We start from the raw sequence: 7,066 nt of genomic DNA, 5'->3' as shown, positions 1-7,066 counted from the left end.
CCGCTCAAGTCCTCATCTCACGGTTTTGTGAGAGTTCGATCCCGCGTTGGGCTCTGTGCTGGCAACACGGAGCCTGATCAAGGTTCTCCCTCTCTCTCTGCTCCTCTCCTGCTCTTTCTCTCTCTGTGTCTCTCTTAAAATAAATAAACACACTTTTAAAAAAAAGAAAAGGCTTTTCAAAATTTAAAGCATAATAAAAATTTTATTCTTAAATTGTCTCCCTTCCCCTGATTCCCCTTTCCCAGAAAACAACAGTTTCCTTTAAGCAATTCTAATGATGAAGTAACTGATTAGTTAGACTTGGACTTTGTTGGCTTTCATTTGGACCGGGCCCCGGGGTCAGGGCTCCTCTGCTCCTCCCCTTCCATCAGCTCTTTACTTTGCAGCAAACGGTGAACGCTCGGCAGGGTCCTTGGAAGGGCTCACAGTTTGGGGTCCCTTGCTTGAGGCAGATGCCACCACGCAGGTAGCAGGGTCTTTTAAAGTTGAACACCCTGGTGGCAGCTGGAAAATGGAAAGGTGTTTGTAAGGGGCCACAGGCTGGGACAGTGGGGGGACCCTTGCTTTCCCAGCTGGTCGTCTACAATGAGCGGTTTGGCTCCAAGATCTTCCCCTCTCATTCTCCCATGAGACATCATGGCTGGTGACAACCACTGGATGGATGGTCATTGCTGAGGTGGGGACAACTGGGCATTAACCAGAGAGCAAGCTGTGGTACCCGGTGCTCCTCGCTAATCTCCCCTCCTCCCCCCACCCCCCACTCCTCCCCACCTTCACAGAACCATCTGAAGGAGGCCATGAGATTCAAGGCCACCACTGTGACATGAGTGTCAAGTGGTCCCAGGGCAGAGCCTGTGTAAAGGATCTCTGTAAAGGTGATATCAACAGATGAGCCAACGGATTCTGTTTCCAATCATCCAGTTCGTCCACAGGGAAGGGGAGGGAGCAGAAGACAGTGACCTAACAAGCCCTTTGAACAGGATGTCTGAAATTCCCTCCAAAGGAGGTTTTAAACTTTGCAGGAAGTTATTTTGGGGTATAGACATGGCCTCTGAGTAGCTCCCTGATGCTTTATTTTTCAACTGTGGTTGACTTAGGGAAAGGAAACACCAATGTGACGATAAGACTGGGCATCATGCTTGGTATTTACCGGGCAGTACCTGGAAGATGATAAACACAGCAGTGAGGACTGCCTGGAGGAGTCTCATGCTGACGGAGCTGAGGGTCCCGAAGGCCTGGTGGAGAAAGTCAGAACAACGTCAGAAGCCCAAGGTTCTGTGTCAGAGGAAGCCATAGCAGCCCAGGGGAGATGACCTCCCTCTGGCGAGGCCCAGCTCCTCCGTCAGCCCTGGCCCTTCTTGCTCCCTGAGCCCCCACTGCTTGCCTCTTTTCCTCTCAAAATGCAGGTTGAGGTACTACTATCTTTTCTCTTCTTTATTAAGTGTCTTATTGCAATGCTGGTACAGTTAACATACAGTGTTATGTTAGTTTCAGGAGTATTGACCCAGCAATATATTGTCATGGCACAGACTCTGTTCTTGTCCACTCTTCTGTGTGTCTCTTCCTGTGCGGTGCTGCACATTCAGTATGGTGGAGTATTACCTGTCCATGAGAAGAATGAAATCTTGACATTTGCAATGATGTAGATGGAGCCAGAGAGTATAATGCTGAGCAAAATTAGGCAGTCAGAGAAAGACAGATACCATAGGATTTCACGCATATGTGGAACTTATGAAACAAAACAAATGAGCAAAAGGAAAAGAAAGAGAGGCAAACCAAGAAACAGATTCTTAACTACAGAGAACAAACTGATGGTCACCAGAGGGCAGGGGTGTGGGGGATGGGGGAAAGAGGTGATGGGAATTAAGGAGTCACTTGTATTGAGCACAGGTGACGTATGGAAGTGTTGAATTACTACTATACACCTGAAACTAGTATTACATTGCATGTTAACTAACTGGAATTTAAATAAAAGCTTAAAATTATTTGCTTATTTTCAGCTGTGCAGGGGTCAAGGGTCAACTATATAATCTTCCTAATATATTCTCTTAATGTGGCATTAAAAAACAACTTTTCAACTACTTACTCAAGTTAAAAACAATTTTATTGCTTTGTTAACACTGCATTGAAATGACAGGTTTTATTTCAGAAAAAAATGACGTGTGGATAATTGAGTCTTTCTAAGAACAAAGTTTCAACTTATTAGCTTCTGCCTTTTTTCAACATAACTTTTCTGTGACCTTTGATACATGTCTTCATCTAGATTGCATGACTTCCTCTCTAGATATTTTATGGTTTCTCTTTCATTTGAGTTATAATCTCTCTTTGTATTTTATAATTGGCTATGATTTGCATAGAAAATGCTGTTGATGATTGAAAATAATTTTTCCCCACCGGTTGGACTTGTATTGGTCTTCTCATGATTACTTCTCAATGGATTTTCAAGCATAAAACCATAAATCTATAATAATTAGGATTTAACCTCCTTAATTCTGAGGGACGTATTTCTTATTTTCTCCTCTCATTGAACTGCATAGACTCACAATTACTGGAGCACTTGGAGATCACTTTGCCTAGCCTACCTGCCTCACAGTGGGGGACCTATTGTCAACCTAGAAGGTAAAGACAGTGTCACAGCCAAGTCTGCCGGAGATGTCCTTCATTTTGTGGGACTCCCTTCCGGTCACCACAATGCAAACTTTGCCCTATTTCCCCCATTTTCTTCTTTCTTGTTCCCTTATTCCTTCCTTCCTGTGTCAAAGATCAACTTCCTTAATACCCAACAACCAAACAAGATTTTTCAAAAATAGATTTAAAAAGTGTTTTTAAAAAATTGATGCTTCAGTAGTTCTTTGTTACATGTGACTTCTTTCATGAAAACCTTTGATTTTTCTTCCAGGACTTGATTACAAATTTCAACTCATGCGTCAAGCACAGGCTGTGGTTTCAGCCCACATGTGCCCTGGGCATCAGAAACCGGTCTGTGTCCAGTGAAGGAACTGAGAGTATTTTAATGACAAAAGGATCATCCAGTGCTTCCGTGGCCCCCAGAAGAAGCCCACCACTCTCTCAGGGTCAAAATCTAGATGATTTAGTTCATATCAAGATTTCCGTTTAACTAGTGAGAGCCAGAGAAAATCACTTTGGGGTGAGGAATTCGGGTTACCACCGTGTGTAGGCCCTGAGAGAAATTTCTGGAGGGCATAGGGAAGGGGAGAACAGTCCAAAGTAAAGGTGATTGATGTTTTTAAGAAAAGAAAGTAGAATTGAAGGGAAGGAGGGGAATAGAAAGAGAGAGAAAGAGAGAGATAGAGAGGTGAGTATGTGTGAGAGAGAAAGAAAGATAGACAGATCACATCAATCTCGTTAAATTCTCCCTGAGCCTTGGGGCAACAAAGGCCCTGAGGTATGCTCCCCTGAAAGGTGCCCTCCAGAAGGGCCAGCACCAGAGCAGATGGCCCCCGGTCAGCACTTGTGTTCTCCTTTCTACGATGAGAAAACAAAATACTGGCTGCTCTGCTTTCAGCCCACTCCCTGGCCTGCGGAGGTCTGAGCTTACTGACTCCATTCTGACCAGACAGTCTCACTGAATGAGCCCTTTCTCTCTCACTAGAAAAAAAAAGAACTATCTCCTTGCCATCATGAGCCAACCGGATGCCCTATGACCTGTTGACCCATAATTCACCGAGGAGACCATGACGTCTTGAAAATTTGAGACTGGGTGTGTTTACTCTTCATCTCCTCAGTAGTGAGCCCTTCTGCATGAACCAGACAGAGAATAACTTCTGCCTTCATAGGAGCAGGAAACTCCCTTCACAAAACCATAGACACTTGGAATTCATCTGTTTCTTGTGCTAACAGGCGACCTATCTCTGGAGGTTTCCCAGGCTCTCCTGAGCCTTCCTTTCCCTGCTCTGAAGAACCTCTGAACTTCACTCCTCAGATGGGGGAATACTGCCCACCGCTGAGTACACTCCACTTTGCTAATGTCCTTCTTCAAGGGAGAATCCAGGCAAGTGACCTCCAAGCTCCCAATATCTTACTTTAGGTCGGTTTAAATGAACTATATCATCTTATACATGTAGAGAGGTAGCTTTCGGTCTTCTGTGACAGAGCTGTAAATCTGAAAACGAGCACCAGATGGGCCCAGCAACAAGTGACAGGCATCAAGCCCTCACCACAGGCAAAGCATTATGCTAGCTTTGTTCTGTGATCACTGCATCCTTAAGACAACCCTTAGAGGTAGGTTCTAACAATGACTCTGTTCTACAGATTAGGCAACAGGGCCACACAGTGGCCAAGCAGGAAATCAACTCAAGTTGGGGTCAAACCTATGCTCATAGCCACCGTCAAATTCACTTCATGCAGCCTAGACTCTTCCATAGAAATAGCTTCGGGTGTCTCGGGAATACTGCACAGAAAAATAAGTGGTACGTTGAGATTTTAGATACTAGGTTCAGGTTCTGGCTCTGCCACTGACTTACGAGTCATGTCACCTTGATCCCTCATCTGCAAAATCACAGAACTGGGGTAAGTGACATCCCAAAGTCCCCCCACCCTTGGCTCTGAGATCAGTGGTCCTCCACCTTGGGAGAGGTGTTTGTGTGCCCATGAGAAGGGAATCAAATGTGAGTGGGAAGGAAGTGCTTGCCTGGTTAATGGGACCTTCTTCCTGATAATGAGGGAACTTGGCCTTGAGCACCCAGCCCCATCTCAGATCCTCCCCAGTCTGTTCCCTGCCGAGCACTCACTCACCTCTTCTCCCTCCTGTGAGCAACAGGGCGGCTTCCTCAGCCTCTTCCTCATTCTCCAGCACTTGTTCCTGGAGGTGGCCTTAACGGCCTGAACTTGCTCTGATCACACTGTGCTAGTAAACCAGAGAAACCATTGAGTGGGCAATTTCCAGAGGAGCAGCGTGCTCTTGGCGCTCACCCAAGGGCTAGTGACAGGTTCTCCTATTAGCACTCGTGAATGGGGTTTTCCCAGTGGAGGCTGATCAGCAAAAATTTAGGGGACAGGAGCCCACTGAGGTGCCAGAGAACTTAGCACTGTCACTGCTGCTCAGGAAGCTCACGGGGAAGATACTTCCCACCACCAAGAGCCAAGCAGGCACCTTTATTTAGGAGACATGAAGTGTGATGGAGGGGGCTGCCTTAGAGAACATGTTACAAGACCGGAAACTGAGGCCGTGAGGACTAGAAGACATGGTGCAGAAGAGAAGACAGAGGAGTAAACTTCTTTGAAATTGTCCAACTTTGTTAGGGCTAAGATTATAAACAAGTGGAAAAAGTAAATTCTCTGTGCAGAAGGGAGTAAATCAAAAGGAAATAGTGAAACACAGCAGGAGCAGAAAAGAAGTGACATGTTGAGGGGAGACAGATATTGAAACAAAGCATTAAACCATGACTAGAGCAAAGCTTTAGCCACTGAATGAGCTGTAAAGTCAATAAAGTCATACACCCGCGAAGAGTGAATAGTTTTGCTGCCTTTGATGTGTTTTCAGTGGGTGGACAGGGCTCCACAGGGGTACACTGGAAATAAGTGGATAAAAATAGTTTGCTTTGAGAACTCAAAAATCATTTGGGAATATTATTAAAAACTGCTCATAATGGTACTAGGTGGCTCAGTCAGTTAAGCCTCCAACTCTTGGTTTTGGCTCAGGCCATGATCTTGAAGTTGATGGGTTCAAGCTCCACATCGGTTTCTGTGCAGACAGTGTGGAGCCCGCTTGGGATTCTCTCTCTCCTTCTCTCTTTGCCCCTTCCCCACTTGTGCCTGACTCCTTTCTCTCTCTCTCCCTCTCTCTCAAAGTAAATAAATAAAAATTAAAAAGTGCTAATACACATGAAAAGATGCTCAACATCACTCATCATCAGGGAAATGCAAATCAAAATCATGCCTCACATCGGTCAGAGTGGCTGAAATTAGCAACTCAGGAAACAACAGATGTTGGCCAGGATGTGGAGAAAGGGGAAGCCTCCTGTGCTGCTGGTGGGAATGCAAACTGGTGCAGCTGCTCTGGAAAACAGTGTGGAGGTTCCTCAAAAAATTAAAAATAGACCACCCTATAACTCAGCAATAGCACCACTAGGAATGTATCCAAAGGATACAGGAGTGCTGATGCATAGAGGCACATGTACCCAATGTTCATAGCAGCACTCTCAACAATAGCCAAATCATGGAAAGATCCCAAATGTCCATCAACGAATGAATGGATAAAGAAGATGTGGTGTAGGAGAAAGAATGAAATCCTGCCATTTGCAACAATGTGGATGGAACTGGAGAGTATTAGGCTAAGTGAAATGTCAGTCAGACATATCAGACATATGTATATGTCAAGTTTGGGTTAACCAAGAGAAACACTAGAGCCAGAATACCTGGGCTGTGGCTCCAGGGACACCCCCTGGGCAGGGAGCTTCTCAGCTCTGGGCCTTAGTGTCTCATCTGGACACTGAGTGCACGGAATTGGAATTTCTGGGTAGATTCACAGGAGCAGCACAGCAATCCAGTGAGAGGAATTGTGGAGAGATAGAAGGTGAGCACTCTCAGCCCTCACTGATTCTCAATTTTTCCCTCTCTCCCGGCCCCATTTCCAAGGACACAGTATGCTGGACTCAGCACCATTCATCAGGAAAACCAATCCCTCTGCTCCTACAATTTTCCAGTCACTTATCCAGAACCAGAGTACAAAATGAACAAAATATGATCTCAGAACACAAGGGGCTTTGGGCTCAATTAAACAGATGAACTCTGTTACAATTCATGGCTGTCAAGCGTAGTTAGCACAAGGGGTCTTATAGGAAAGAACAGTTGTTGATCTTTCTATGTTGTGGGGGTGGGGGCTTGGGAGGGAGAAATTGGGAAATTTTTTGCTATGGAGTTAAGCCTTGATCTATGTCCTAAGAAATGAGTTGACATTTATGTGGCAGGTGCAGTCATGAAGCTAGTCCAGGAGAAAGGAAGATCTGGGCAAATATCTATAGGCATAGATTTCAATGTGAATTTTGGAAATCATAAATAAGTCCTTTAGCTGAGGTACAAGAAAAAGAAAATACTGTAGTATATA

Source organism: Suricata suricatta, chromosome 1 (assembly GCF_006229205.1).
Source record: "Suricata suricatta isolate VVHF042 chromosome 1, meerkat_22Aug2017_6uvM2_HiC, whole genome shotgun sequence".
Taxonomy (NCBI): Eukaryota; Metazoa; Chordata; class Mammalia; order Carnivora; family Herpestidae; genus Suricata; species Suricata suricatta.
Note: the sequence above shows the minus strand (reverse complement) of the source record.